The 23,160-nt window shown below is 39.2% G+C and overlaps 1 long non-coding RNA gene across 1 annotated transcript; it reads right to left on the reverse strand.

Annotated features, from left to right (window-relative positions):
- Positions 1–723: 723 nt before the first annotated feature.
- LOC148352999 (uncharacterized) lies at positions 724–20,335 on the reverse strand. The gene is made up of 3 exons (XR_015852633.1): positions 20,219–20,335; positions 11,573–11,696; positions 724–852 (listed from the first exon to the last, which is right to left on the reverse strand). It is a non-coding gene; the product is annotated as an uncharacterized LOC148352999 (long non-coding RNA).
- Positions 20,336–23,160: the final 2,825 nt, after the last annotated feature.

The following is a 23,160-nucleotide window of genomic DNA, read 5'->3' on the forward strand; positions in this document are numbered from 1 at the left end:
TGGGATGACATCATTGTCCATGATGTCATTTCTTCAGGGTGACTTTGGCACATGTAAGTATGGCTGGTGAGGTCACACGTTTACTACAATATGCAATATTTAATTGACAACAGCTCGGTAGCTCATTATTAGCAACCGAGGATGCCGCAGTGAACTGAAATGACCAATAAGAATACTAGTGTTACGTGTGATATTGTTTGTATGCATCCAAAGAATTGCTGCGGAAAACAGACACTGGGGGTGGGGATATTGTGTAAGCAAGGACGTTTGGAAATATTTTCCCATACAAGAAATATACATTTAACAGGGAGACAGAGTCAAAAACATTTATTGCAAATATTAATCAATGATTCATGACGTGGGCATGGCATTCAGTCCAACACACCATATACTCCATAATATCCATTTAAATATCTAACATTATACTGATTTCACGGTTCTTGCACCCTTTTTATGGTCAAATTCAAGCACTTTTAACGACTTTCAGAGTGTTAGGAATTACATATATTAAAATGTATCGTTTACCAAATTGTTCAATTAGTTATCTGACTCCATTAACCAAACACAACCTACATTCACCTAACAATTTACGCGCGCACATTTTTTGATGGAAGAGATGAACAAGAGAAAGCTGAGATTTTTACACGGGGACAGATTTAATTTAATCATTAATTTAACTGAGTGTACTCCATCGAAAATAGCCGAATTAGTCGAATTAGTGTCGTCAGAGTCTCTGAGAAGCTTTTCTGAAATCCTCCAGCCTTTCCCTCTCGGCCCACGCCTCTCCGCAAGATGGTGTGCCGGCTCCTCCCATGTGCGTGCCGATGAAGCCCAACCTGGGCGTCGCGATGTCTGGAAAAATAAAAAACAACACCGAGCATTTCTACGTAATCAGGGCCTTGGTCTCAAATCATTGCCTGCCGTCCTTCGTCAGAGTCCTGTTATCGACAGAACTAGACAAAATATTCTGCATTCGGAACGGCGCGACCTGTCCCTGTGAATCCCTAATACCCCCGATAAGCAGGTTAGCGCCTTACATGGCTGCAAGGCCGCTATTGGGAAATGTGGAGCACATTGTAAAGCGCTTTGGGAAGTCATTGACTTGAAAAGCGCTATATAATTGCAGATCATTTCATTTCATTTCATATTTGTATTAAATAATTTGGTCGATTTTTCAGCAAAGTCATGATTTAATTTTATCGACATTTGTTTAGTGCGGTGCCTTGAGACTTTTCTGTAATGACCAGGACAAATTTGGTTATCACGGGTGGTAAATGTAGTAAGTGTTTACTTACCCACATTTTGTTCTATTAAAGCCTTATCTCGATATGTATTATAATAATTTTGTGTTTTATAAATGGTAAGACATGAGGTCTTCGGATCAAAAGGTCGCAGCTTCGATTCCTGGCTCCTATGTGTTATATGTCGAAGTGTCCTTGGGCAAGACACTGAATCTCCAATGCCCCCAATAGCAGGTCGTTGCCTTGGATGGCTGGCGGTGCTATTGGTGTGTGAATGGGTAAGCGTGAAGCACATTTTAAAGCGTTTTGGGAGGTCTCCATTGTCTTGAAAAACGCAAATGCAGACCATTTACAAGATTGTAGATTTACTAAAGTGTCAGTCTCAAATAATGTTTCCCCATTCAATAAAACTAAACATGAGAAATCTGTCCCCCAAAATTTCTCAAAAATAACATTTTATCATCAGCAGAGCTTAAATGCTGCACCCTCACTCTCATTGCCAGTAATTGTAAACTGTGTTCATGATATGTTGACTGATTAATTTCACCTGTGCCCGCTCGTTTGGCCTACTTAAGCTCAGTCCTTTCACTCGCCTGTTGTCAGTCCGTCAGCGAACCTCTATTTCTACAAGGCAAGCATTTTGACTCTGACTCCCGTCTGTCCTGCTTTTTTCACCCGCTTTTCACCCGTCCGTCCGTGATTTCCCCATTTGTGTCAGGCTTACGACTCGTTTTTTTGACCCCGACCACATTTTGCTCTTCTGTCCCTGTTTTTCCATCTGCAACACTACAATTTTCCCCTCCGGAAGATCCACTTCTGCATTCGGAACACGATCCGATTTGTTGAGCGGCTTGCTTCCCGCGACCAGCGAGCACCAGATCCCGAGCGCTACCCTTCCCCTTTATCTCAATAAACTTGTGGTTAAGGTTACGCATCTGGGTCCTAATTCCCTTCTGGTCGTGACAGTTCAGTTATAGGGAAGAATTTGCTTCAAAATTGCACAACTTTAGGGTATTCTGATGTGTTAAATTAAGGTTGTGGTCATCTTTTAGTCCTTTGAATATGGAGGGTGTGGTGTGGGTTCCCTTGGGCACCATTTCCTGTAGTGTGTCTTGGGCAAGCACGGCCTGGTGGCGCCCATTCCTCTTCAGGCCAACATGTTTTCACCCGGTCTCGAACAGGGGACCTTTGAATTGACCATTATACAAAGTTGGAGTCAACCCTTGGCATAAAGCACGAACATGTGATGACGTGTCCCCGCATGAATCACTTAAAACGGACCATCTATTCTCATTAGTACCCTGTTGCAGGCTGCATAAGCCAAACTGACCGTGTGCCAGAGTAATAAAACATACATTTCCCTCCTGCCATTACCTCATTGACTTGATATCACATTGGTGTATCAAAGTGATGACATCACACTGGCAAATTTGCCAACACTTGACAACAAAAGCCTGAAGTCTTGAAAATCCAAGGACGAAATATGGAATACTACTAGCCGGTCCCGTTGAATTATTTTCAGCGAGTGAAATATCACCGTTTGTTTTTCTGATGGTGACGCATTGACTTGAGGATAGGTCTCAAACATGCGACCCACTGCACAGTTCAGGCACTCCACGGATTTTAATCCGGCCCTCGAGACAATGCCAAGAGAAGTACAAGAGAAAAATGAGCTTCACTTTGAAGAATGTCCACTTGATGTAGCCAAGACACTAAACAAGCAGCTCGAACATTAATTTCTCTCGCTCTCTCTTTCTCTCTTTGTTTCTTTGTCTCTCTTTCTCACTCTGTCTGTATCTGTCTCTCTTTTTCTCCCTCTTTTTTCTCTCATGCTCTCTTTCTTTCTTTCTTTCTTTCTCTCTTTTGCTCACTCCTTCTTTTCTCTCTTTCTCTTCTATATGTCTTTATTTCTCTCTCTTTCAGTCTTTCTCTCTCTCTGTCTTTCTTTATATCCCTCTTTTTCCCTCAATCACCCTCTCTCTTTCTGATTCTCTCTCTCTCTCTCTTTTTCTCTTTTTGTCCCTCTCTCTTTTTCTCTTATCTTTTACTCTTTCTCTCACTCTATCTCTGGTACTTTTCTCTCTCGCTTTCTTTCTTTCTTTCTATCTTTCTTGGCGACTTTCTCTTCCTGTCTCTCCCTATCTCTGTTGGTCTTTTTTCCTTTTACCTTTCTTTGCCTTATCCCTTTTGCTCAGTCTCTCTCTCTTTCTGTTGTTTGTTCTATATCTCTATCTTTTCTCATTCTTTGTCCCCCTCTTTTTCTTTCTCTTAATCTAGTAGTCCGCCCCTTTTGTTATATTTCTTTTGACACCCCTGGACTAGAATGAATGTTCGCTGACATGCTGCCTTTAGTACATCACTTAAAAGGTATTGCACTTAAAAGTGTTATTCTATTTCTGATCAGAAGATCAGGCTAATACTGTACTTTGGCATTAAGCCTGTTTTGAGTTTTGTTTAAAAAACCAACAGTTCTGACATAAAAAGCATAGATCCATCACAAGAACAATTTCACTGAAAGACTTATTCAAAGTGGTTATTTTATGAAGCTGGGTCCATCCATCTTGTGAGGTAAATTCAAGCCAATACACCTGGTATGTGTCACTGTTGTAGAAGAGCTAGAGCTTTGCCTTGGACATATCATTTAGCATTTTGGCCCATCACTCGCATCTGCAATCTGTTTTTTCTCTATAGGCGCTACAACCTAAGAGGACTTCATTTTTTTTCTTTTTAAATGATTCCAGGGAAATAAATACTTTACAGTATCCCCCTGAGTCATTTGTGAAAGAAATCAAGCGGGATCATTGGGATTTATCTGGATTCATTTCATGTTCATATTCCTACGCGAAACATAGTGAAGTTGTCTCATGGTGACAAACTCCCAATGTTGGAAGGAAACTTGTAGGAAGGTGAAATAGGTGGAAATGGGAAACAGAGTATATAGATTGTGAGCACACATTTTGACAGATTTCTTTTGAGGTCATGGGATCGAATCCTCCTGTGCAGAATTTGTATGTTCTCCCAGTGCTTGCGTGGGTTTCCTCCGGGCACTCCGGTTTCCTCCCACATTCCAAAAACAAGCATGTCAGGTTAATTGGCTGGTCAGAAATGTCCCTAGGTGTGAATGAGTGACTCTATGTGCCCTGTGACTGGCTCGCAACATTTCAGGGTGTCCACTGCTCACTGCCCGAAGATAGCAGGGATGGGCTCCAGCACCCCCGTGACCCTAGTGAGGATAAGCAGTGCAGATAATGGATGGACGGAGATAAAGGGGTGAATATCAGGACCTCCAAGTCAGAGACCATGGTATTCAGCCAGAAAAGGGTCTATGCGCCTTCCAGGTAATAAGATCAATTATCTCAGGGTCTTGTTCATGATTGAGTGTAAAATGGAACGGGAGATTCACAGACGGATCTATGCAGCATCTGCCGCCATGCGGACCTTGTAACGTCTTGGTAAAGAGGGAGCCGAGCCGAAATGCAAAGCTCTCGATTTACTCGTCGATCTGTGTTCCTACCCTCACCTATAGTCATGAACTGTGGGTCATGACCGAAAAAACACGATCCTGGATACAATTGGCCGAAATGACTTTCCTCCCGAGAGATAAGGTGAGATGCTCAGTCATCCAGGAGGTACTCAGTGTAGAGCCGCTGTTCCTCCTCATTGAGAGGAGCCAGTTGAAGTGGCCTGGGCAACTGACAAGGATGCCTCCAGGACGCCTCCCTCAAGAGGTGTTTCGGACCTATTCCACTGGCAAGGAGGGTCCGGGAATCACCCAGGACACGCTGGAGAGACTACCTCACTAGGCCTGCTTGAGAACGCATCAGAATTGTGTCCAATGAGCTGGATGAATTAGGGGGTGTAGGAGGGTCTGGGCTTCCCTACTGAGGGTCTGGGCTTTCCTGCTGAGGCTGCTGCTCCTGCAACCTGAACCGGGATAAGTGGAAGAAAATGGGTGGATGAATGCATAAATGGCCTCTACTATCACTATACAAGTATCACATATTTGGAGGCCTTCACCTTTCAGTGAAAGTAAAAAATAAATAAAAAGGTAAAAATATATGAAAGTATAAACATTCTAAAGCTAATGTGCATATGATGATCTGGCACAATTGTTTTTTTTTTTTATGTTTATTTGCGACACCCCTTAATCACAAGGAGTCTTAAAGAGCTGCACAGACCAGATTATTGCAAACTACAGAATGTTAATACACCATACCCCGATCTAAAACCTACACGAGGGCAAGGTTTTTCACAATGTACAGGTTTTTTTTTTTCTCATTTATTAGAATTGATGGTTAAAGATGTAAAATATCAACTAGTATTGCCCTAACCCACTTTCTTTGTTTACTGTATTTAGATGCCAGAGGATTTTCTGTATTTAGGCTTTCTTTCCACGAATAATACAAGATTTGGCTAGAGAATATTTAAAAACCAAAAAATACATCTGAATAAAGGAGACCCAATTATGATTTAAGACTTGTGTTAGTAGAACGTTTTAGTACCTGATATATCATTGCCTCCAGGAGAAGACAAGTACGTGCTGTACATTAAGTTTATTCAGGTCTGTATTTCAGTAAGTATGTCGTGAGATGCTCATTTGCAAGAGTTTATGCCCGGATAACCACCAAAGTGTTCAACACTGCCTTTTTCTCAATTAAATTATGAATTGATTTTGCAGAAACAAGATTCTGGAGCTTTATTAGATAGTGGTCAAATAAATGTACGGAGCATTCTATTCAATGAAAAGTAGTTTTAACAACAGACATATTTTTACAGGACTGTAGTCGAATTGATGATCATTTTCATGAAAATTGACAGCAAATAAAAGAAACATTTCGCGGCATGTTAACGAAGTAAATCTAGATCTTAGCTGCTCAACTCGGGCCCTACAGATCAAGAGTGTTTTCTATTTATGCTTCATTGCACTGGAATGCCTTGCCCAGAGAGATCAGAGAAACTGCCTCAATGGACAGTTTGAATCCTAATTTAGGACTAATTTTATGCTTAAGCTTCCGATTTACGTTTGTGTTTTACTGATGTTTCTTTTGTTCTTTTTATTCTTCCTCTTCAGCTTGGAGATGTAGAAAGGTTACACTTACTGAGCTTGCAAAATGCTAAGATGTATAGAATTTAAATCGACAAGCAGGAAAAGGATCTGTCACAAGCAAACACATTAAAGTCATGCTGCTCAGCCATCTGCATTGACTGGCCAGGAAAGGTCGACACCCCCCTTCCCCCCAAAATAGCCTCATCCGTGCTATGTTGGACTTCTGCTCAGTTATTGTTAGTATATATATTGTACGTCGGTTACCACTCAACCTCCAATGCAGTATAGGTTTTTTGTCAAGATTTTCTAATCATTCCTCATTTGTACTTAAAACAAGTTAGATAAGGCGTCTCAATGACCAGTCTAGAAAATCCCTAATCTAGATTTTTCCACTGTTCAGTGTTAGTCAAATCTCTACATGTTTAAGATAACTTTTGCAGAGAAGTTGGACATTTCTTCCTTAGTAAAGACCTCTAAGTACTGTATCTCTGGATTGTTTAAAACAGAGACAGAATCCCTGTTAAATGTGTTAGGCCAGAATTCCTTGGTTAAATTATCCCAAATAACAAAGGTTACACACTGAAACTGTGAACCACAGATAGCTTAAGAGTAGCAGCTAAAGTTGCTAAAAATATTTACAACTTAGACATCACCTTAAAGATGAGCTGTAATGAGATCAATAAAATTGAATTATGAAGCCCGCGAAACAAACAAAAAAAAACACAATAGTTGTTTTTATTGAAAAAGCTCCTTACAGCTTCGGACATGTGCCGAGCAGTCTCTAATTCCTCTCTGAGAAGAGTCATGCAAAGCCGTCTGCGGCCAACTGTCAGTCGGCAGATATAATTACCGCATCAGCCATGGTCAGTACGAGCCTACAATGAAAGTGGAAATCAGTAAAGGCCGGGGACACTGATCTTTGTAAACAATAATTAGGATTTTGTATGTACTGAGGGAGGGGGCTACACATTGAGATAGGAGAGTGGAAAAGGAAATAAATGGGCTGATGAAAGGTTAAAGATATGACAGGGCAGCCTCTAAATGCACCAGAAGTTTGTAAATGACCAACCATATTAGCATACAAGTAGAGTCTCAATAATTGGCTACACTGTACTACAATCATTGGCAAATTTTACCCATTTATCATTTGTGATCAGAATACTTCATGAGGCTTCTTTTGTAGCTTTTATTAGCCATAATAAGGAACATGTCTGAGAATTTGGCCTAGTGTTTTCTGATCAATGGAGCTCTTATCGTCGCCAACGACTTTAATCGGGCATGTTCAAAGGACTGTACTTCCCAAATCCATTCAACACGTGGACTGAGCAATTAGGGAAAAAACACTGGACCGTGTGTACAGTAAGATCAAACATCTAGTTGGATCCGCCCATCTCTGTCTGTCCCTCACCCCCTCATACACCCCCCCTCCGGAGGAAACAAAGCCTATACAACAAAGACAGTTAAAACATCTTCTTTGTTCCTTTATCTCTTTGTTTTCCTTATCCTCACTGTAAAATGTGGTACTGGAGTGCCACGTCCAATTTCGTTGTCACAATATATCCCATGTTGTAACAATGACAATAAAGGTATATTCTATTCTATTCTATTCTATTCTATTCTATACTAAGACGTAGAAGGCATAGAGTTTCAAAAATAATAACATCACAATGCAGTTATTCCCACATCAAGCATGACGTCAATCGATCAAAATTAAATGTGCAGTATGGGATTAAAAAGACCAATCATGATTATGTGACAAAGGGATGTGATGTCAGCATTTGAAGGCCGGGCAAAATTTAGTAGTATAAATCGGGTCAAAGTGTATTCTGTGACTTCAAGATCTCCTTGATTTATACCACATGCTCCCATTGACATCCAAAGAGAAGCTTAGAAATACCTGAGTTCTCATAAAGCCCACTGAAAAGATACTTGCATTCTGGCATCAGACACTGCGGCAATGGAAATAGCATTGAGCCTAAAGACTCCCACAGAGAAGATGCTGGGAATTAGGAGTCATCACTTTCGGGTTAGTGTGGAAGGGGGCGGGTGATTAGAAGTATACAGGAAGAATATCTACCACAAAAAAAAAAGCACAGTTTAATCATGATGACGCAGCCAAGAAATCTTACAAATCAGACCATTTCCAAATAACTGTTTCCACATTCTCAACATTCCTTGCTGTTTGACATCCAGTCAGTGGAGAGGCGTGCAGTTCCAGCTCTGTGACATTAGCCGGGGGTTCCACTCAGCCGGCTGCTCACTCGAAATCCCACCCATATTTGGAAGTAAGAGGAAGGGAATCCCAGCTGATGACTCAAAGGCCTTGGCTACCAATGGGAATTCGTCCCACATCTGTACAGTATTTCACTGAAATGATGTAAGCACCCGTGTGTATATATTGATGTTGGCCTTTTATAGGCTCCTGCAACTCAGCATGAGACCTGAACTCAAAGCCCTAACATTGCTTCTGAAAATGTGATTATTGAACAGATATTAAACATGGGAGGACATTTGGAAAGTGAGTGGGAAATTGACGATATCTTAAATGACATCTTGATTTGGGTGTATCCTTGTTTTACTCAAGGTGTATGCTCCCACAACACTCATTTGATCTTTGGTACAGAAATCTACCACATCACAAATATATAGTACATTTTACCGTAGAACATTCAGTCAAGTCATGTTCATTTGGTTAGCCCCTGATCACACAAAGTCCCGGCAGGAAGCACAGACCACCATTACATCATCCCCTGATCTGAAAACTACACGAGGGCAAGGAAAAAACCCCAAGATGAAGAAACCTTGATAAGGGGCCACATATGAGGTAATCCCCCTTTCAGGATGACCAGCCTGCAATGGATGTTGCAAGGGCACCACCAGACAAAGGGCAGTCATCATCAACATTACAAATATAGTTACAGTAATAACAAAATGTCCAATTGACAGCCTTCTACCACAAAATCATGACTGATGCAGAAGGTTATAGATAATGGTGTACATGAGGTCCAAGTGGCGGTGTGATGGCTCATTATACATGCACCGTACAACATCTAGGTTCATCCTTCTCCCTCACAGACAATAAAACAAGAGCATGAAGTCAACAATACTCTTAAGCCATAGAACACAAGTGTGTCTTTAGCCTACATTGAATGACTTCCACTGAGGTTGCAGATTGTATCTCAGATGGCAGAACAATTCACAGCACCAGGGCCTGAATGAAGAATGCTCTCGAACCTATAAGCATGAGAATTATGTCCATTTTTCATTAAAGTCATGCAGTATCAGATCAAACATTTAAACATTGTATTGCAATGCAGTGGTTCTCAATTAGGGGTACGATTAGCCCGGGGAGTATTACAAGACAATTCAAGTTGTTATCGGGCATTGGAAAATCCATCTTTGTAAAGTAGCAATTAAAAATCAAAGAACTTGCTTCCATTCTACCTACACTACAACAACAACCAACTAAGAAAATCTTTTGTCCCATTGGCTGATAGCTGTTTTCTTTTAAAGTAGTTTTTTTATATTTTATTATGTTTTTGGAATAAAGAAAGAAAAAAGTATCATTAAAATTAGCTCAAGATTCAAATTGCTTTGCTCATTTTAGGACAGTTTTTTCTTTATTTGTTCCCCTTTTTTACTTACTATACATTTGAAATTATTATTCCACCGAAAAAGAGTGTTTTAAGTCATATGTTTCTGTCACTTTCTTTTCACTTTTTACAGAAAACATCGTTAAAATATAATTTTAAGATATATATATAATATTTAAGAAAATCCTTAAATAGACCTTTTTAATCTTGGTAGACAATTACATCAAAATCATTTAAAATAAGAAAATAATAGGAAAAAAAGGTATGAAAAAAATCTAAACTGAGCTAAAAGAAGTAAACAATAGTGGGAGAAGATGTTTTCTTTCTCGATTCAAATGTCCTCATCAAGGCACTGGTTTTGGTACTTGATTTTTGGATGTATTTTAGGTGGTCAAAAAACAACAAAAAAAATTCAATAAATTATAAAAATTTTCAGGCTTCCTAAGGTTGATATGCGACCAATGTCATCATATATATATATCTTGATGTTTTATAAGAATGGTACATGTTTTTAAAAGTAAGGTGCTTGATGATGCCAACCAGTACTCCGATCACTGCCTTACTTTCCTCAGGCTGTTTCAACTTACATTGATATAAGGTGGCCCCTCTACATACGAGATCATGTCGTAGATCTTGTATCTAGAATTTTTCGTATCTTGAACAAATTTTCTCCATGAGAAAAAACTTAAAACTAAGTAATCCGTACCCGGCCTCCCATAATCAGCCGAGATACCCCTAAATAGCCATAAAACACATCTTCCTGATCACTAAAAACACATTTAAATAGTAATTCAACAAAAAATACAGTATTAATACAAACAAGATGATATCAAAGAAATAAAAAGCGAGTTTTTTGTGAGCTATTTACCATGAAGGTGTTTGTGTGGAGAAGTGACAGAGCATGAGATAGTATGTAAAAAAATACACAACACAAACGTGCAGGATCGAGCCTGCATGGTATGAAACATACATTCTAACTTGGACGAGCTGATGCTGGCATTGAACGGTCTCGAGTGGTCTCGAGAGGTTGAGTCTGGAAATAGTCATAATAACTTAATCAATCAACTTGGAGTTTCTCACATATGGTCGGCAAGATTCTTACTCAAAAAACTTCTTGTATCTCAAATTTATTTGATCTAGAATAGCTCCTGTATAGAAGGCTCATTGTATAGAGTTTAGACAGGTTTTTTGTAGACCAAGGGAGAAAATCTAACAATCCGTTCCGCTTGGAAGTGGGACAAAATAATGATGTCTTTGAATAAGAGAGTTTGCTTAGTAATACAATTCTATCATAACAAAACACAGAATGTAGAATTTGAAGCAACACCAAAGTCTAAAATTTGGGGGCTTAGTGGTAATCAGGGTTGGGTAGGGTTACTTTAACTTGATTACTTTCAATTACTTTTGGATTACTCCAATACCAAATATGCTAATAAAAGACAAAAGAAACTAAATATGAATAAAATTATGACTCACAACACGTGGTAAGCTTTCTCTCCTGGCTTTGTTCTCTTTGATCTCCGGCAAAACTAACATCAAATGCCACAGATACAAAATGAAAATAAATCCAAACAGCTTGCCAACATCATTTTTGCCGTTCCATGTATTGCGTTACTCCCTAAGCCTGCACAAAATTTAGTAATTTTATTCATGTAAAGTAATTGAAAGTAATCAAGGTAAAGTAACCCTACCCAACTCTGGTGGCAATGACAGAAGACACGGGTCTGTTGGGTTGTGTGCAGTCTGGTCCATCAGAAAAGGCTGCCATTGTTCTCCCGAAGCGCCAAAAAAGCTTTCATGAAATATTCTGTTGAGCTGCAGACAGACACATATGATACTCACAGGACCAATAAAAGGACGTTCTTCACAGACAAATTGCGACCATGATCCGTCAGCCTCGGACTTCAGGCGACATCAATTCGGATTTCAACAATGAATTGAATGTTGTGAGAAAATATTGCTTCAATCTGTGTTTTGTGATGACAAGAAAAGTCAGGATTCCCCCAGGAAAATACAGTCCGAACAAATATAACAACTAATTCACGTTAAAGGATTGACAGTATGGCACATATTTCACAATCTCTTTTACATATATTCTACATTCAAGAAAATAAATCTGACATTTACCACGAATATTTTTTCAATTACAAACTAGTTAAGAACTAGTTACACTGAGATTTTTCCCATCACCACGGATAACAGACTACCATATCTTTATGTTGAAGGAGGACAGACTTTTCTGTTTACTGGGTCAAACTAACACTGCGCTGGAGGGAGAAATTTGTGTCACGACTGGAACAAGCAGTGGACCCAAATGCGTAACGTTTCACACAATGCTTTATCAAGGAATTCGGGGAAGTCAGGGACAGGGGAAAAGAGTGATCGGGTGCTTGCTGAACAGGTAGAACAGGAAACCCCCACAGCCGATGACAGATGGCGAGGCGGACAGGCGGGGCCGGAGAAACGAGCGTGATTGTGGACTGGACAAGTCAGGTAGCCGGGAAAGGAGAACAAAGTGTGGTCGGGGATCGATACAGGCAACAGGGTACGGAATCAGGCAGGATACGGGTAGCCGGGACAGGAGAACGGAGCGTGGATCGATACAGGAAACAGGACGGAATCAGGCAGGATACGGGTAGCGGGGACAATAGAACGGAGGAAAGTGTCAACCCTTAATACACAAAAACATAACTAAACATGAAACAAGGCAAAGAGCCACAGTATATATAAAATATGATGAGGCAAAGAGCCGCAATCTTATTGGCCAAGAGCCGCATGCGGCTCTAGAGCCACGTGTTCGCCACCCCTGTAATAGAATATTCTGGGCTTTTGAGTACGGATCAAGGCTTTAATGGTTTCACAAGTGCCCTTTCAAAATAGCTGATAATAGTTTATATTCCAAAGGTGCAGACAATAGATCTAAGTGGAAAATTCTGACTCAGGTGGTCAAAAAACAACAAAAAAAATTCAATAAATTATAAAAATTTTCAGGTGGTTTCATCAATAATTGAGACCAACAATAGAACGTGAATGTAAAAGTACCTAAAGGGGATTGTTTCACGACGTGGGCCATTCTATCAGTTGGCTTTGTTGGCAGTGCCAACATCAGACCAGACATTACTTTGTGAATCAGCTGAATAAGAAAATAGGTTGCTGTTTGTAAAGTATTTAACATGTTGACAACTATTCAAATTAAAACGAACATTAACATCATTGAGTGAAGCGCGTCTAAGTCAGGTCAACTCATGTTTATTTGTATACCAGGCTGCAATGGATTTTGCATGGGCACCAGTAGACAAAACACAGTCAACATGAACAATATTCCATTATCCAGCACAACACTCTTTGCCAGAGGGCGCCAACATACAATGGGACTGGAGAAGCCCCACACGTGCCGTCAATCTTCCACACCTGACTCCCACTAGAGACCCAGTATAAAAGTGCTGCACTGATAGCTTCCTTTGTCAGGTCATCATCAATTATTACCAACCATATCCCCATCACTGTTCTCCAGTCCCACAGTCAAATAGCACCCTTCGGTGAATGGTGCTGGACCATGACATAACCTCCTCCTCAAGGACTGAATGCCAGACGGACTCTAAAAAAAAAAAATCAAAAAACATGAACAACCCTAGAGGTTGTAGCACACAGTAGCTGCAACAGGGAGCCGATGTAGCCGGGGGCTCTCCTTGCAGCTGGGTAAGGGAGCCGAAGCGGCAGGGGGCACTCGTTGCAGCCGGGGCAGGGGGCCAAAGCGGCCAGGGGCTCTGCTCCTTCCCGGTGCATGTGGCTGAAACGACCAGGGACTCCCCTCACAGCCAAGGCAGGGGGGCCTGAAGCAGGCGGGGGCTCTCCTCCTCGACGCTAGGACAAGGAAGCTTCCATATGGATCCTTCCATGGTCGCGTCATTATGTCATTATGTCATTATTGACGGAAGACCCAAATGCAGAAAGCAGGAACCATGACAAGGTGCTCAGAAATAACAGAACACATTAACAAACAAATGGGCAATGAGCAATGACAAACTAAGGAAGCTGTCCGTGCATTACTTTATACTAGGTCCCTCATGAGAGACAGGTGTAGGGTTCCTCCAGTCCCATTGTCCGTTGGCGCCCTATGGCGAACAATGGCTGCTAGATCACGCCTCAATAAACATAAGTAATAACATACGTGACATAATAACGTAAATACCTAATACCATATACATTTTTGGCCCACTGAAAAAACTAAACTTCAAATCTTTGTGCTGTGTATAATGCAAATCTATTGAATGAGTGCGATATTCCGGAACATGGGGCGGCCCTCTAAAACTTGCACTTTTACGACAAAAAACAAAGACGATTAAAGAACTGTTAATGTGTCAAAGCCAGATTAATTGAAAGGAGAATGTAAACAGTTTCTTTTTACTAGTGGTCAAGGTTTTGAGGTAATAAACAGCTCTGCACTTCTTTAATGTGTGCCCTCTTTCCGCCTATATAGGAGGAGAATCCAAAACAATTTATATCTGAAGAGCGGGAAAAGCCCTGTTAATCTAAAAATAGTCTGAGGGACCCCCGCAGAATTATATAAAAAGGATGACACAGCCTGCAGTTACGAAACGGGCAGGAAAACACACGTCACGCAACCTACACATATCCAATGGAGCACATACTCAAACATATGAATGTTGAAGCGTGGGGAAAAGGAGGGAAAAAATAATACAAAAACACTGAAAACATGTGACTCATTTAACCCACAGAAAACCCACAGTGACTTAACACTCATATCCTGAGTTGAGTGAGAAAGCAAGCACCCACAATAGGATCAGTAGTAACAATAAGGCTTTCTCTTGAACTCTGATTACCTTTATCTCAATGTCAAAGTGACAAGATTGGATAGATTGAGAAATGAAATTGTGAGAGACCGAATTGGAGTAGTAGTAGAACTGAGCAAGCGTGTGGATAAGAGAGTACTCGGTTGGTTTGGACACACGGAGAGGATGGATGAGGAGCGAATGTTGAAGAGGATCAACAGAGCAGAAGTAAATGGAAGGAGACCAAGAGGAAGGCCGCGATTGACGTAGATGACTGGTGTTATGAGTGCACAGAAGGAAAGAGGTCTAAATATAGTGGAAGCTAGCTTGTTGGTGATAGGAATGAGTGGAGAGGTGTTGTAAAAGGATAATGGGATGTTTGGACGTGTTCTAAGGGATGGGCAAGGCACTTTTATGATGCGGCAGGGGTAAACCAGTAAAAGCTGTGGGGCCCTGCTGTTGAACAGAAGAGTGTGTTGTGTCACCCTGACCCGAGTGACACCGCCGCTTTCTTGTGTCCCGTTTCATCTGGAGGGACAAAAGCATTACCAAATTGGTTGCCGAGGGGCTTAACTTGCTTGGGTGTTTGGACATTTGGGTAGGCCATGGTCAATTTTTTTGGTGCTGCTTTCTTTCTTTCTCTTTCATTTTTGTCTTTCTTTCTTTCGCATTCCTGTCTATCCATCCATCCAGCCATTCATCCTACCTTCTCTTTCCCATTTATTTCCCTCCTTTTATCCATCCTTATTTCCTTCCTTCCTTCCCTCATTTCTTTCTCTCCTTTCATCCATCCTTCCTTCCTTCCTTCCTTCCATTCATCCGTATTTTTGTACCATAAATTCCAGACTATAGAGCGCACCTGATTATAAGCCGCACCCACCACATTTTGGGGGAAAAAATAATTTTGTACATACCCAAGCCGCACCTGTATATAAGCCGCATGCGCCCACATTTAAACATGGAACACAAACACAAAATTAATCCAAACCCGACTTCAAGTCCCGCGATTGAAACTAAATGCCCTTCATTAAAGTCCACAGTCCAAAAATCACAGCCGGCAAAATGAACAGAAGATGATACCGGTACTTAAGGTTTGATGCAGACCTGCAGAGTCCGGGTCCCGTTGAAAGTAATCCAAGGAAAAAAGTGTATATTTCCAAAGATAAGGGTGGGAAAAAAAATATCAGATGAACTCATTTACTCACTCAACTCCTTTTTCTTTAACCAACTTTTAACCCCCTCTTATTTCCTTGTCTGGCCCTCACCTTTAGCGGTTCCCACTTAAACTCGGCACCCCGCGTTTTTTCCGCCTCTCCTTTTTCATTCACCCGTGCAAAACATATCAGAATAAGTGTCTAAAATAAATACATTACAAAAATTGCAATCACAGTTGCAAATTCATATTATACAGGGGTTACACTTATTTACAAAGAAAGACGGTACACCGAGAGAGTTTTCAAAGCTTTAATAATAATAATATAGCTTTCATCCCAAACGGTGCCTGTGACAGGGCAGTTAATGGTAGCAACACTCGAGGTCGCTGGCGGCCGTTGGAAAAATTACCGTAAATTCCGGACTATAAGCCGCTACTTTTTTCCCCAAACGTTCAACCCTGCGGCTTATTCAGTGATGCGGCCAGTTTGTGTAATTTTTCTAACAGCCGCCAGTGGCGCTCGAGTACAAAAGGTAAGATTTAGACCGGTGGAATATATGCGCCGAGGAAGACTGCAACTTCTTAGCTTGTGCACAAATTAGATTAGCGTAGAAATACCCTCACCATGCAAATTGCAAAAAGAAAGGCACATGACGCAGCTTTCAGGCTAAATGCAATCGAGCAGTCCGATAAAGAAGGAAACAGAGCTACTGCACGTAAACTTTACGTTGAAAGTTAGGGAAAAAAGTAGCACCTTATAGTCCGGAATTTACGGTAATTGTAATTTGTAGTCTGTACAGCCATTTGAGACTTTTGTGATTAAGGGCTTTACAAATTTATTTGATTTGACTCGGCAGCACGGCGGGGCAGTGGTTAGCGCTTGTGCGGCACAGTTCATGTCATGGGAACCTGTCGTGGGTTCAAATCCAGCTCCAGACTTCCTGTGCGGAGTTTGTATGTTCTCCCCGTGCTTGCGTGGGTTTCCTCCGGGCACTCTGGTTTCCTCCCACGTTCCAAAAACATGCATTTCAGGTGAATTGGCCGGTCCAAAATTGTCCCTAGGTGTGAATGAGCGAATGAGTTGTCTGTCCCTGTGTGCCCTGCGATTGGCTGGCAACCAGTTCAGGGTGTCCCCTGCCCACTGCCCGGAGATGGCTGGGATGGGCTCCAGCCCCCCCGCGACCCTAATGAGGATAAGCGGTACGGCTAATGAGATGAGAGGATTTGACTCTCTCTCTCTCTCTCTCTCTCTCTCTCTCTCTCTCTCTCTCTCTATATATATATACATATTTTTTTTTCTATTTCTTTCTCTGTTCCTATTTATCTTCTGTCTTCCTCCATTTCTTTCTCTACTCTCTTTTCTTTCTTTTTTTTTCTCTCTCTCTCGTTCTCAATTTATGTCTGCTTTCTTCTTTTCTTTCTTTGTATTCTTTCATTCTTTCTTTCCTCAGAATGCAGTGACACGTAACAGTCAAATAATACACACTTTTATACATAAGACCTCCACAGACCTGATACACAAAGCAGAATGTGGACATGCAAAAAGGTTCAGCATCTAAAATGAAGTATTTAACTTCTCTGAGAGCAAGGAAAAAACAAGGAAAAAATGTCGTCTTTTAAGTTAAGTAAAGGGTCCTCGTTTTGTGGTTTCCTTTATTGGACAACTCGTTTAATTCTAACAATTAATTGCAAGGTGACATCTAAGTCATCCTTGCACAAAGAGTTCCTGCTTTGTTTTACAATTGGATTCGGGGAGCTAATTCTTGTCACTGGGCAGAAGGGAGCTGCTTGGAGCGCTGTCTAGAGGCAAAATATTGGACTAGCACAAATATTGCTTTTGTCAAGAAGATTGCAAGTGATTATAGTATTAATGGAGTATTACTGTAGTATTCTTTTTTTTTTTAGTATTTTTGCACTCTCTCTGTTGTGTTTTGTCGTATTTCCGTATAAGAATATTTGCTGTATATCTAATATCTCTGTAGTATTTTTGTAGTACAGTGTTACTCTAGTTTTATTGTAGTATTTTGTAGTATTTGTGATATTTCCATAGGATAATTTTTGTAGTATCGCTATAGGTGTAATTTGCAATATCTGTCGTAATCATCTTTTAGGGGTATTTTTGTTGTAATATTTCTCTAGTAGTTTTGTATATTATACTATTATGTATCGGTATTTTTTTTATGTTTTAGTAGAATTCTAATTGATGTATTTTGTAGTAGTTTCTAATATAGTATTACTGTAGTAGTATTTTTGAATCCCTAATGCCCCCAATAAGCAGGTCGGGGCCTTGCATGTCTGACGCTGCTATTGATATGTGAGTGTGTGTGTGAGTGGGTAAGGGTGAAGCACATTGTAAAGCACTTTGGGAGGTCTTCATTGACTTGAAAAGCGCTATATAGATTCAGACCATTTACCATATGTAGTAATTCTATACATTTTTTTTAATTTTCCGAACAAAAGCAAAACCAATTTTAAGGTCCCTGTTTTAAGCACTAGATTTGAGATTTAGTTTTGTAGTTATTGAGTAGTATTTTGGAGTGGACACACTAAGTGACAATGGGGACCAAAAAGTTAACCACTCTTGGGGGCCCCCTAGTGGTTGCAGGGCCGCTTAACTATCTTATGTCTTGGCCCGGGCTCTGGGTCCTACTCATCATTTGATAATGTTCAATATTATCAAGATACGTTGGGTAATGAATGAATGTTATTTTAGAAGTCGTGAAAGTTCAATTAAACTTCAAATTTAAAGTATACGGTTGTAAATCTCTTTGTGTTTTCTTCTTATTAATGTAATAGCTGAGCTTGGCTATGAGATCATTCCATCAGTACGAAAACAATTAGGCAAAGTGAAATATTTGTGATTGATATTCACTTTATAAAAACTTATTCAAGAAAAAAATTGAAGTTTGCTGTTTTTTTATTGAGTGGCTTTCAAAAGTAAAAGTAATCATTTGGTACAATTTTTACTGTTATTGTTATTATTATAATACAATAAAATAATTTTAATTAATTCATTTTGGTCTTTGGTTCAATATCCTAGCGTTAACCAGAAAACAAAAATAGTTATAGAATAGTTAATAGAATTAGAAGTTTGCCCCTAAAATACATCATAGATGGAAATATTTTAGGAAACGATTAAGGTTTTATTTTTTAATTGTACTCATACTGAAGTTTTTGAGTTTTTCCTTGCCCTTGTGTGTGTTTCAGAACAGGGGATGTTGTAATGGTAGCCTGTGTAGCCCTTTGAGACTTATTTGTTATTAAGGGCGACAAAAAAATATATGACTTGACTTAAGAGATTTAAACAAGAAACCTTTAAGCCTCGCTGCTTTGCATTACTTTTGAGTTCAAAGTGTTAATTGTGACATTCAAAATGAGATTCCAGATCATTTTACAGGAGTTCTATGCCCAGTTTTCAATAAATGCACCACGCCAGGTATGTCAGCCTTTGTATTATTTCTAATATTTGAAATATAAAATTCTAAAAAAAAAAAGCATTTTTGTTTGGAAGGGATTTTTCCACTGAATACATACAAAATTAAAGTATTACATTTAAAAACTGTATTATGTTCCAGGAATTTAACTCTTGAACTTCATTTGTATTTTGGGATCTCTCTAAAGATTCTAATGGAAAAGAAAATAATACAATTTAAAAATATTTATATAATAACACACACAAGAACATGTTTTCTCCTTAAGGGATGATAGGTTCAAAACATTAAAAAAAATAGCTACCTTCATCCTAATTTATACATCAATTTGTATACATCCAATTTTTGAATAAACAATAACAGATAATAAAAACTCTCACATCGTTCCTTAAATATGATTTGTTTTTGTTTTTGAATTTTTCAGTTATTTCTAATTCAGTGTACTGTACACCTATTTTTTATCTAAGAAAGGTAAATTTGTCTCTTTTACCATTTTTTTGGTGTTGGCAAAAACAAAAAAGACGGAAATGATGTAGGGCACTAAAATGAGTTAGATGATTTGTTTAAACACGTATTTAATGCCAAAGACATATTTCCACATCATTTTCGCTCACAATCTTAAATTAGTGAAATGTATTGAGACAAATCTTCATTTTTAAGAACAATTTACTCATATATTGAAGTCAAATTTAAATAGTAAAAGAATCGCACTTTATTCAGTGGCTATTAATTATTCTCTCACCATTTATGTGTTTTTATGCAGGGACCCAGAGAGAAAAAAAAAGTACAATTTAGGTACAGATGGAAGTAAAAATATCTGAAAATTAAAGAGAAAATCATCCTTATCTCACTCAGGGCCAAAGACGTATGTTTATATAATTTGCGTTTATTTGCTGATGGCCCTAAAAATGTATTAAATGCTCGAAGGGATAAATTTGTCAATAAAAAGGAACATTTTACCTTTAAATTGAAGTAAAAATATCTGGGGGGATCCCCCTTGAAGGTCATTCAGTGCCAAATATGTATAATGACGTCATTCACATGTTTTACGTCAACACCCCTTGAAAAATTGATACAACGCTTCAAGTTACGAATTTAAACGTTTTGGGGAAAATGTAGATACACGTTCATATAGAAATAGCTGAAAAAAACATCTTTAAATTCAACTGTGTCAAATGCCTTGGCTGACATCAAGCGTCACAAACGGAGAACTGCATCTGTCATGACGTCATAGCCGCGTGTACTAATTCCCAACAAAGGGGGGACCCTACCAAGTAAAGTATAGTTTAAATAGTGTGCAATTTGTACTTTTATGAAAACGTGTGTGAATAAAACATTGAACACTTAGCAAACATGAGTCATTTGGTTTTGTCTGTAGAAAAAAAAATAAAAATAAAAAACACGTTTGTTTAATGTAACCCCTTTTAAAAGGCGAATTACAAACTAAAAAAAAAGAAGGAAAATTCGACATTTAAATATAATATCCAAATATAACAGGAAGCACATTGTAGTAAATATCTGATCACATTATATATATATATATATATATATATATATATATATATATATATATATATATATATATATATATATATATATATATATATATATATAATGTTTTTTATAAGAAAAAAAATGATTTGTTATTCCATCCATCCGCGCCTTTTACCCTCTCTAGGGTCGCGGGGATTTGTTTCTTGACACGTAGGTGCAGACGGCTCGACGTTGTCAAGGTTTATAATTATTTTTAAAACATGGATATATTTCTTTTGTTGGCCTTTTCAGAGGCCAGTTTTTCTTCCTTCCCAGGAGGAAAATTCCTTGAGTCTTTCTAAATGTGTTGCGAGATACTCCAAAATCCCCCAAAAGAACTGATTCATCATGCAGTTTCATGTCAAAGTCCTGGTAGGAATTGGATTATTCCCCTGATCTTCACTTTGATAAACCATCCATACCCCATGGATTGCGGATCCCCTTCCTTGGAGAAAATCAAAATTGTGTTTTCTTTGATTATTTGATGGATCTATTTGTCTTTATTTGCACATTTGAGGAACTTTCTAGTCATTCACTTGGATTATGGTAAATGGTAAATGGTCTGCATTTATATAGCGCTTTTCAAGTCAATGAAGACCCCCGCCCCCCAAAGAGCTTTACAATGTGCTTCACACTTACCCATTCACACACACTCAGACACCAATAGCGGCCATGCAGCCATGCAAGGCGCCGACCTGCTTATTGGGGGCATTATCATTGACATTTAAAGTATTTTATTGTGTGACCTTAAATTTTGACACAAAACTGATTAAGGTTGATAGTAAAACCCTATCAGTGTGTATAAATATACATTTTACAACTAATTATTGATTATCAACTAGAATGAGAGTAGATCACCAGTCATCAAATAGAAGTAGAGTCAAGGTTATTAAATCAAGATCCACCAAACTTGTGATTTCTCATTTAACACCTTCACCCAAATAAAACTTTTTTTTTTAAAAGATGTTTTTAAAATAAAGTTTTATTGAGATCAACATTGGTAGCATGGCAGCGCAGTGGTTAGTGCGTATACGGCACAGTTCTGAGTTCATGATATCCTGTGTGGAGTTTACATGTTCTCCCCCTGCTTGCGTGGGTTTTCTCCGGGTACTCCGATTTCCTCACACATTCCAAAAACGTGCATGTTAGGTTAATTGGCCGGTCCAAATTGTCCCTAGGTGTGAATGAGCGAGTGGATTGTCTGTCACTGTGTGCCCTGTGACTGGCTGGCAACCAGTTCCGGGTGTCCCCTGTCCACTGCCTGAGAATGGCTAGGATGGGCTACAGCATCTCGCGACCCTACTGAGGATAAGCGGTGCATATAATGAATGAATGAATGCATTCTTTTGGACCCTCAAAGAAGCTTAGCCCTGTCCTCTAACATGCACATACTAATCATATGAGAATCGTTGTTTAAATTTCAAAATGCTTTTCATGCGTATGTGTAACGTGACCCAGGTAAATGGGCTAGCTCCTGCTGTTATCACACATTTGTTTTATATATTTTTTGTTTTACCTCATCCGCAAAATAGATGATAAATGTCATTCTTACACGACAAAATTTAATTGTTGGCATTAAGGTTCATTTATTGGGCAAGTCTGTCTAAATCCTGTGAGATCCCTTTAACATTTAAATACAAAATAGCATTGCAATCAATTGGTACTTTACAAGAATCAATTAACAAATCACCATAACTGTACCTTCCAAAACAACTCACCTTGTGTTATTTGGTATAAAACTATATAAATTAAAATCACAGTGCACTCTTAACCCTGCCCAGCATAACATGGCAGACCTTGCCCAAGGCCCTATTTGTTGCTTATGCTAATGCCTGACTCACTCTTTCTATTTCCTTTTTTGTAAAGTTTACAGACATCACAAACAACCTTTACACACATATTGTCATCCCCACATTAGATGTGTTCCCAGTATATACATATCACCTGCAAAATAGATGATAAATGTCAGTCTCACACCACACCATTTATTTGTTGGCATTAAGGTTCATTTATTGAGCAATTATCACTAAATCACGTGAGATTCCGTGAGATTTGGCCCAAGCACCCTTCTCAAACCAATGAGACTTTGCCATCTAGCGGTGATATACTGGTACTTCTCTTACGCTTTATACACTGAAAAACAATAATAAACTCCCCCCCCCCCAGTCAAATACGGATTACACATCATGAATCCCAAAATATAACATTTTACCTAGTCAGCAACCCTTGTTGAACCACATATGCCCCGCAAAACCCCCAATAGTTCCCAAGCCCACCTGATTGTCGGTGTCTTAAGATCAAAAGTTAACGCCCAAACTAAGCCTGATTCCTTCAGGAATCAAACAACTGATAAGAAGTGCCGAAAACTT

Source organism: Urocampus carinirostris, chromosome 14 (assembly GCF_059441175.1).
Source record: "Urocampus carinirostris isolate Australia breed hairy pipefish chromosome 14, RoL_Ucar_1.0, whole genome shotgun sequence".
In the NCBI taxonomy this organism is placed as follows: Eukaryota; Metazoa; Chordata; class Actinopteri; order Syngnathiformes; family Syngnathidae; genus Urocampus; species Urocampus carinirostris.